At 41.9% G+C, this 10000-nt stretch overlaps 1 protein-coding gene across 8 annotated transcripts in view; it reads right to left on the bottom strand.

The window, feature by feature from the left end:
* Nucleotides 1-7399, bottom strand: part of STAU1 (staufen double-stranded RNA binding protein 1) — a 55499-nt gene extending 48100 nt beyond the window's left edge. For 2 of the 8 annotated variants that reach the window (XM_081831933.1, XM_081831932.1), the window contains exon 1: nt 7153-7389. The gene's annotated coding sequence lies outside the window, so the exon portion shown is untranslated. Of the gene's footprint in view, nt 1-7152 lie in introns of all 8 variants that reach the window. The other 6 variants (XM_081831927.1, XM_081831929.1, XM_081831926.1 and 3 more) reach the window with 6 other exon arrangements.
* Between the last annotated feature and the right edge of the window lie 2601 nt (nt 7400-10000).

Raw genomic sequence — 10000 nt, 5'->3', positions numbered from 1 at the left:
GTATTAAATGGGGTCACTACCACCAATTTCATAGGATTAATAAAGTCACTGTACTGCTTGGATGGATTAGCTGGTAATACAGGTGAAATGCTTGTAAAGTATGATATTCCATACCAAAGTTAGTTGTTAAACGTCACTTTCTTAGGGTATACTGGAACTGATTTTATAAAATGACATAAGTCATGTATGAAACATACTATTTAAGAAAGAAAAAACAGCAAAATTAGAAAGAACTTTATTTAAAAAAATTACTTTATTCTTTTTTTATGTTTGGTGCTTAAATAGGTAAATTCTGTTAACAGGGAAATCAGTACCCAGCAGTAGTCATACTCTAAATGTTCCAGACTGTAAAGGTTCACTATACTACAAACAAAAAGGGAATTTATTTACCTAACTCTATTTGACTGTCATCTAGGTGAAGGGTCATAGAGCTTCAATGAGCAGGTTGGTTAAATTGTGCAACAAAGAACATAAGCCTCCAGGAATAATCAGACTTATCATTACATATAAATTATCTTCTTTCTGACAGAGGAAAGGACTGCCTAGCATTTTGTACAAAATCACAATGGCATCAGCAGACAATGGCCCTGTTTGTATCAGGGTGGAATCTGCAAGAGTAGAAAATTCATGCCTCAGTTAATTTTAATCTATAGAAAGCATGGACTTCAAAAAGCAAAACTGTGAGAGAATCAGACAAGATCTAGTTAGATCAAAAAGCTCGTGCCTGAGGGGAGCCAATATAGACAATTTAAGAAGCAGCATGTGCTCACTTCATCCCCAGAAAAGACACATTTCCGACACCTTTTCATGATTAATGAGACACACATACGTCATTACAGACTACATGGTCACCTAGGCTGAGGTTAAAACACAGAATGGAAACTCACACACCGTCTCATGAAAACCCCAAATCCAATGGGCAGGTTTAATTTCACTGATCTAGCCTCTTAAAACTAGCCATTAAGAGAGGACTACTGCCTGGGTGGAGAACCAAAGAGGCTTCCTATTCAGGAGATCACTGATTCAAAGAAAGTAAAAAAGAAACTGTTCAGGAGGCAGTTTAATACCAAACAGAAAGTTACATGAAATATTTCCAATACCATCAGCAAGGAAACAGATGTTAGACATGGCTGGGAGGCAAAGAGGGCAACAACCAGAGAGCCCTATAAAGTTAATTGGAAGTTTAGTTAATGCATATCCAATAAAGTAGAATATTATAATTCTAAAGAAACTAATTTTCTTAGCAACAACCTTGTCTATAGTTCATAAATCATTTTTAATTAACTTCATGAAGGATTATAGCAATAATTTAGGGGACAGCCTCCTACAACACACAGGTTAATGAAATATCCTCCTCCCGATTTACTTCTAAGTAGTTCCCACCCCCCACAAACCTTTGAATCAACCTACAAGTTTTAATGTGGCTGGAGCAATCTATCACAACAAACAAAAGTACACGGTAAGTCTATTTCAAGGGAATGATGAATCGAGTTCATTTTAAAAACTGAGTATTACTGAAACAGACTTTTTTCAAATTGGTCTGAAGTTCTAGTGACCAAAAAATCATTCTAGCTATGGTGACACACAGAAAAAATCGCCCTAAACAAAAAGCACCCGAGCATAATTAGAGATGAAGTTGGTTCAATGGAAAGAGCTCAGAACCCCACTCCAGTTACCTGGCCTCCCAGACAGGCCTCAGTATCCACAGCCACTATGAACAGACATCTGCAAAGACGTTTTCCAGTATCAGAAATACAAAATAAAGGGTCTACTTCAACTCTTAGCACCAAGGAAGAGCTCGCTGAACAGCAGCTTTTACATCATTAGATAAATTCAATCTGACCCTTCAGATTCCTTTCCTGCATCAAGTAACCCTCACCCTGTAATCCTAACCTACCTAGCACATGGTTAAGAGCTCAATAAATAGTAGCAAGTATTATCATCCAGCAAATTTACTAATCCTGTCCTCAGCTACATAAACATCTATAAATATAAACTTATAGCTACACATCACTTGTAAAAAACATTTTAAATGGGAACAGAGAACATGCTGACTAAAATCAACCCACTCACTGGGCAACCAGTTCTAAAGCTACATCAAATATAGATATAATCTAATGAACAATCCTTTCCATTTAGGCAAAGACCCCAGGGCACTTATATTTTTTTTTAAGATTTTGTAGTCTGGTAGACTAACAAAAATCTTCTAGAACAATTATGACCTCTGTATCATATAATAAAATAGCCTGGTTTGCTTCATTACTGTTATAAACTCACAAAGTCATCACACTTCTCCCCCAAATTAGATTCCAGATTAAACAAAAGCAGATGGGCTACAAATTTAATATTGAGAAGACTAATTTTTAATCGAAAGCAAATACTTTCTTGGACAGATTTTCCTACTTTTGCTTTCAGTAAATATACTCTGAAGGAGCCCCCTGAATATACTCCTTTAACAAATAAAGGAACATGTGTAATTCCAGAAAATATAAAATTAAGTTTGCAGAGAATTTGTTTCTACCTCCTCATATCTGGTGACATAAATCACTTTTATATCAACCTTATTCACTACTTTGGGAATGTACATATTAAAAAAAAATTAAGTTCTTTGTAGTAATTTCCTCATTTTACCATTTTTTAAATAATAAATAATTTTCTTGGGTAAGGTTTTCTAGTTCAGAGCATTAAACTGTCACAAAACAGATCTCCAAGCCATCCATCTAGGAGTATTTGTTAAGATCAACATAGCTATATATTTGTAATCCTATTATCTCCTTAGTAGGTGAGAACAAAGGATTTGGCCAACATTATTCAAGCTTTGTAATACTTGATTTACACATAAGCACACCTTATCGCAAAAATTCATTAAACATTTCTTCAAAAAAGCAAAAAGTTCTGGAGTCAAAGCAAAATTGGAAACAAAAAAATCAACAAAGCCCTTGGCTTTTAAAGGTCTAGAAACACCTTAGAGAGCTGCCTCAATTTAAAATTCACTGTGGTGGCTATGTATGCTCAAGTATTTAGTGTGCTGATGCTGCAATTTATTTTGAAATGTACTGAAAAATAAAATGGACTAATGAATTCAAAGAGACAGACAAATGGAACAGACCTGATAAAACAAGTAGAGCCAAATGTCAATGGCAGAGAGCAGGTGGTAGATACAGAGGCATATAGTAAATTTCTTTAAACTTTGTTATATGTTTGAAAATTTTCATAATAAAATGTCAGGAAAAAATAAGGATAGCAAATAACATGTCTTCTCATTCAATCTCTAACTCATAATTTTTTTTTTTTTAAAGATTTTATTTATTTATTTGACAGAGACACAGCGAGAGCAGGAACACAAGCAGGGGTAGTGGGAGAGGGAGAAGCAGGCTTCCCGCAGAGCAGGGAGCCCGATGCGGGGCTCGATCCCAGGACCCTGGGATCATGACCTGAGCCAAAGGCAGACGCTTAACGACTGAGCCACCCAGGCGCCCTCTAACTCATAAATTACACTTTTTGGAACGACATAAATGCTAAATCTTGATTTTAATGAGGTTTTATTTAAGGAAAAGCTCATATAGAAAATTATACTAGAAGCATGTTAGCTACAAAGGTCTCTGTCACCAAAAGTTTACAATTTAAAACAACCTGTTTAGGTTTAGTGTGAAGCAAAAGGTCTAGTGTGAAACAAAATTTGTCATAAAATTCTCTCAACATTTCTGAAAGCTCTCATTTAAAAGGGGGAAGAATTTACATTTCCCCAACCTGAGCAATTCTGTGCCACTAAATATGACAGTGAGTAAGATGATCCAGTGTGGAGGCTCATAAAAACAAGGTCCCTGGAATTGACTTACTGACATCCAACTAAAAGATGCTTTTTTCACGAAAGTTTCATTTTTATGCTGGTGAATTTCACTTTCACTCCATCCAGTAAAAGGGCAAGAGAGAAAAGTTGCCCTGCAAGCTGAGAGCCACTCTGTGCCTCCTATATTAAATATCTTCATTGTCTTACTGAGGGGAGACTGGATGAAGCAGCACAGTATAGGCCAACGTTTAACGATTACACTCAGAATAATTTTAATGGATAAGACTTCAGAAATGAGGGGGAAAAGTTCTATGAGTCATACTCCTTTCTAAACTTAAAATAATCTGTATATACATGGGTTTTCTGGCTGAATCTTAAAAGAGAGCAATTTAGTCTGAACAAACTGTATTTATGGTAACAATTCCAAATACTTAAAAAAGTTTGACTTTAAGCCTCCTGGGAAGCACTAAGCATTTTTTAAAATAAAGCACATTTTGTACCCTTTCTTAGATACCAGATTTTTTTTTCTAATTTTAAGAGGTATGCACAGCCCTCTCCATCTCCCAGACTGTAGTAAAACATAACATACGTTTTCACTACACCTGATCAAGCGCAAAGTAAACCTACATAATTGAAATTACAATTATCTAAAAATAAATTACAATTGTCAAAAAGCTGTGAACAGCCCATGACCAGAAATTTGAAAATTAAGTAACAGTGACAAATGTAATATTCCTGTCAACTTCAATTCTAGGAGAAATCTCTTTTCAGACAAGGAAGAAAAACATGAGCATCTAGGCTCTGAAATTCATTCATACTTACTAAAAATAATTCTACAACAAAGTTTTGAAATCAAATACCCTTTGCTTAATTCTTAACCTAATGTGACAGCAGCATATTTACACAACTACTGTAAAGAAACTTTGAAAGTTTCATTATGAATTATTAACTGTAGTTTAATTTTGACACAAAGTTATTCTCCACTGTAAGTGGTTTAACAAGTAGGTCTCCACCAAAACAGGCTTAGGGATATCTGTATTTCTGATTCCTTTTCAATTATAACCACTAACAGCTCAAGAACTGTTGCTTTTGTACACAAAAAAGCAAGGCAATATTTTGGACATGACTGAATGGAATAAGCACCGAACCAAGAGCTAATTTGGCCACTCATTTTTTTTCCTGCTGTATAGTAATCGTGTGTAAACAGAGATGAGAAGACCAATAAACAAAATGAGAACTATGATTCCACTAAAAGTAAATTTTGTGACAGATTAACAGTCTGAGATGATCTTGTAAAATTATATGATGTTTAGGATTTGTTTCAAAATAACCCAGTTTGGGGGAGGAGGTACTTCATGAAACAAGATGACCTTGGCTACAAGTTAATTATTGTCAAAGCTAAGTGACCAATACATGGGGGTTCTCTACAGTTATCCAATTTTTCATGTTTTCCATAATAAAGAGTTTTTTAAAAAGGTTATCGACGGCAATATTAAAACATCATTTCCCCAACACTACAATTTTCGATGTGGCAGAAGACATGCGTGTTGTACAGCTCTTTCTTAGGTGTTCTGAAGAGTCATCCAACCAAAGATTTTAAGCTAGAAATGACGGTAAGGCTCTGTCAGAAAATTACAGAAAAATGTCAACAGGCCACTTTATATCACATGTAATCAAGAGACAGGTGTAATTCAAAACAGCTTTAAATTCAGTAAAGACATTTATTACCTAAAACAACTCTACAATATAGGAGGATCATTCAGGTGAGCAAACACACACGCACTACTTTTTTGTAAATTTGAACCTCCATGAGTTGCATTTCCTTAAGGAAAGGTACACATATACAACTAGGTAAAGAATTAAAAGAAACTCAGTATCTTTAAATAAAGTTGCTGTTTTAAAAATCCCACCTGTCACCAGGAAGACTGAAACTGCTCCCTCTACAATCCAACCGTATTTTTAGTTTTTACTTCAACAAAGAGCAATGTAATTTATATTTGCTAAGCACACCGATTCCTGAAAGATCAAGATCAATCAAAAACCCGGATTAACTCTCTTTCCCCCACCCTCTAAACAATTAAAGCTACAAGCAGAAGGGAAGAGTGACCTTAAAAACGTCCCCACAGCCAGAGAACAGAGGCAGAACAGACTGAAGCACACATCTTCGCCGGAACAGGAGAAAACTTCCACATAAGCAATACTGCAACACGGAGGTGGGGCAAGGGCTTAAAAGGAAAGTCGGCCAACAGGGACGGAGGGAATAAAAGCAAAGCTGCAGTGAAAAAAAGTTAGAAGTTAGAAATGTAGCGCAAGAAAGGACAGACATATTCTTTGCCAGCTTCCTACACCGCCCCCTCCAGAGCCTGACACAGAGCAAGTGCTCCAGAAAGGTTTGCTGAACTCAAGGAAAGCTTCTGCCAGCAACTTTCCCAGAAATGAAATGACAACAAGAAGCCGGATGATGGCAGAAAAAAAAAAAAAGACAGGTTGCCCATACTGAGGGAGCTGGTGAAAATCTTGTAGCTGGCTCAGCGGAGGAGATGGAAGTAACAGCATCTTTTACAGTCTGCCTACTTACAGAGTGTCCCAATTAAACGTACGCCCCTTTCAGATGTTAACAACCCAAAACAAAAGCCCGGGCGCTGGCGGTGGGCACGCTAAATATTTCTGCTTCAAAGAAAACCCAAACGGGTAGGTAGGTCAACTTGTATCCCACTTTACCCATTAAATTATACCTTAATATCACGCTAATAAATTATGCAGACGGTTTATTGGGACACGCTGTGGGTCTGGCACTCTGATAAGCGCTTCACACGCCCCATTTCACGGAACCTTAACAGCCTGAAGAGGCAGGAACCGCATTAGCCCCTTTTTCCAACCAAGACACAAAGAGTTTAACTGACTTGCTTAAGGGAGTAGCGCTGGGGTTTGTACCCGTACTGGACACCTGGGCTGTGCTCGTAACCACTACGCTCCAGATCCAGCTGCGGAGATTTAGACGCTCCGGATCTCAGGGACTTGAAGCGGGGACCCCCACCCCATCCCCCGCCCCAGGAATAACTTCGGCATCCCCACGCACGAGGAGGAATTAAGAAAGGCGGCGTGGCACCTGTTTCTTGCCCCAGCAAGGGGTGGACGAGCTGGAGCGCCTGGGGTCCAGGCCGCGGGGCGCCCCGAGGCGGGGGGCGCGGGAGGACCCGCCTCCTCCGGGAAGGCCCCGCGGGCGGGACAGAGGCCCGGGGAAGAAGGCCAGGCGCGCGGGCCCGCCGAGGCCTAGGCCCCACCCGCCGCCCCCCTCCCCGCGGCCGCGGCGCCCGCGCGGGCCCCGCCAGGCCCGGCCCGGCCCGGCCCGGCCGCCTCACCTGGCTGCTGCCCCGAGCTCGTCCCCCGGCCGGCAGTCCTGGGCGGCGGCGGTGGCGCCGGGGAAAGCGAGGAGGGGAAGGAAGAAGGGAGAGGAGGAAGGGAACGGCGGAGGGAAGAGGCGGAGTGGCCGCGGAGGAGGCGGGCGCCGCCGGGCCGGGGGGTGTCAGAGGAAGGGGGAGCCAAGCCAGACGCGGCGGCCGCCGGCGCAAACGCTGAAGAGCCGCTCCGGCGCCCGCAGCCCCGCAGGAAGTGACGGGGGAGGGGCCTGCGCCCGCCCCCGGCCCCCGCCCGCCTCCATGCCCGGCCCCACCCCCACCCGCGGTCCGAACCACAAGTCCCGGCGGGCGCTGCGACGGCGCCTGCTCTCGCAAGGCACTCCGGGAGCCTGGTGGGCTGGAGCCTGGTCGGGCCTGGTCGCGGCGGCCCACCCGGGTCCCCGGTGCCTGCTGGGAGTTGTAGTTCTGCTGGGAGTTGAGGGATACCCGGGGACCCGCAACGAGGCTGGGCCGACCTTCTTAACTCCGCCCCCCTCCCGTCGTTCTTCTCGTTTTCCTCTCTGTCCTTCCTTTTCCGCCTCCGTTCCTTCTTTCGCTCCTTCCTTTAGTTTCTCCTTCCGTAAATGTTTATTAAACGTCTGCTGTGTGCAAAGTACTGCTCCAAGAGTTGAGAATATAGAAGTGAACAGAGAGGCAAAAATCCCTGCCCTCAGAGAGCTTACGTTCTAGTGGGGGAAGCACATAATAAATAAAACCAGTTATTTTTATAGTCAGAGGGCGAGAAGTGCCAGATTGCTCTTTCTTTCACCCAGCTCTGGATAAACTAAAGGGGTCTTAGGGGGGTTGGGGTTAATGGTGGGGAATTTTGGACTTCCAGAATCACACTCAGCAAAGAATAATGTGCGCATTGTGAGAGGTCCAGGAAACAGTGAGTGAGGGGAAGAGCTGCAGATGCCCAGGCGTCCTCTTTCCTGCTCACTCTGGGACTACTTCCCCACTATTTAAAAATGGTTTATTTTCTCTCTGCCTATCTTTCACAGTATCTTTCAATCTAGCTATTGCTCAATCTTTCTTGCCAAGGCAATGCAGTTTAATTTGCATAAGTTCATGATATGAGGTCCTGTGGCTGAAGGGGCCTCTCCAAACATGGCTTTGGGACCTTGCCCCTGGCCCAGAGGACACTTTTCTCTGGACCAGGCCCCCTTACTCTGCTTCTTGTAAAATGCAATGAGATTGAATTTCGGGACATCAAGAACAGTCAAAGGACTTTCACTGTCCAGTTAGTGCCAGTCCAAGACAGCGGTAAGCAACAGTCAGATATTGTCCAGCCCTCTGCTAAAGGAGAATTGTCTTCTCTTTCTAACTTCTAAGCAGTCGACCCCATAGCTCACTGGGTAAAGGAGCGGACACAGAGGGGTTTCTCTAAACTCAAAGCTGAGGTCCCCACACAATCTCTTCAGAGGTGTAAAGGTAGAAGGGGATGTTCTGACCCATTTTACTATCACCTGTGGGGACCCAAGTGACGGGCAGATGACTTCCAGTCTCCACTTATTTCCCTCCTTCCATATATTGAAGGGGCGATCCCTCTATTTTTTTTTTCCTAATCCCAATTTTGGATTTTATTCCACAATTTGGATCCTGATACAGCTGGGCCTCAGTTTCCCCCTTAGTTAAAGAAGAACAATTTCCTATCTTACCCAGTGGACATGAGAATCAGTAGAGCTTGATACCCTGTCTCATATTCCCCATCTGAAGAGTGACAGGACTCTCTTTAGAGTTGTGAAGTTCTAAGCGTGCTGCTGTGAGCAGCCTAAGCTGCGATCTGCTCTTGCTAGTGACCAATCATGTGTCATTCCAGGGGTCACATGTTCTTAGGGTACTGCCTCCGCCTTCCTCCCCTCACCCCTAGCAATCACTGATCTTTTTACCAACTCCATATTTTGCCTTTTTCAGAAATGTCATATAGTTGGAATCATGCAGTCTGTAGCCTTTTCAGATTGGCTTCTTCCTGTTAGTAATATGCGAAGTTTCCTCCATGTTTTTTCATGGCTTGATACCTCTTTTTCCATTTTTTAATAGATACATAGATAACATGAAGTATAATTTTTTTTTAGATAAAAATCAACTTCTCACAGGGTTTTTATTGATTTGCATGTTCCCATTCCTTATTATAAATGTATATAATTTACATTCTAGGAAGGAACACAGAATTTAGTGTAATTTACTTAATGGTTACAGTTTCTTATTTCCACCTTCATCTCTAAGAAAAATAAATAATTCCTTTATTATCTGGCAAGAGTCAAGAAGTCTGCAGGCCCTTAGAAGAGAATTTAACTCACAATACAAAGAGAGAAAACAAATCTAAGTGACCCACTCCTGAACCCAGTCAGCCCCACAGCTAACCTCTGCCTCAGTTAAATACAATTCCTTGATTACACAAAGAGAGTTCAGAGTCATTCTCAAAAAACAAGGAGTGCTGAGAACAGCCCTGTGGTCAGGTGGCTGGGGACCACCTGAACCTGAAGGGGTCATATGTATTGTCTGACCAATCTGTAGCCCTGTGCTTGATCTGTGCTGACCCGAGGGAAAAACAAAAACAACCCCCCCCCCAAAAAAACCCTAAGGAGTATTAAATCTTCAGCTTGTTGTTGTTTTTCTTCCTTTTTCTTTCATCTGTGTTTCTAGTTTTAATTAGTTGCTATCATTCTAACACTTACATAATAACCTGGGTTTGGGGGCACCTGGGTGGCTCAGTTGGTTAAGCGTCTACCTTCGGCTCAGGTCATGATCTCAGGGTTATGGGATCCAGGCCCACTGCAGGCTCCCTGCTCAATGGCGAGTCTGCTTCTCC

The sequence above is a fragment of the Leptonychotes weddellii genome, chromosome 10, assembly GCF_054177405.1.
Source record: "Leptonychotes weddellii isolate Sample4059 chromosome 10, ASM5417740v2, whole genome shotgun sequence".
Classification (NCBI taxonomy): Eukaryota; Metazoa; Chordata; class Mammalia; order Carnivora; family Phocidae; genus Leptonychotes; species Leptonychotes weddellii.
The sequence above is the reverse complement of the archived record's forward strand: the minus strand, read 5'-3'. Positions and strand labels throughout refer to the sequence as shown.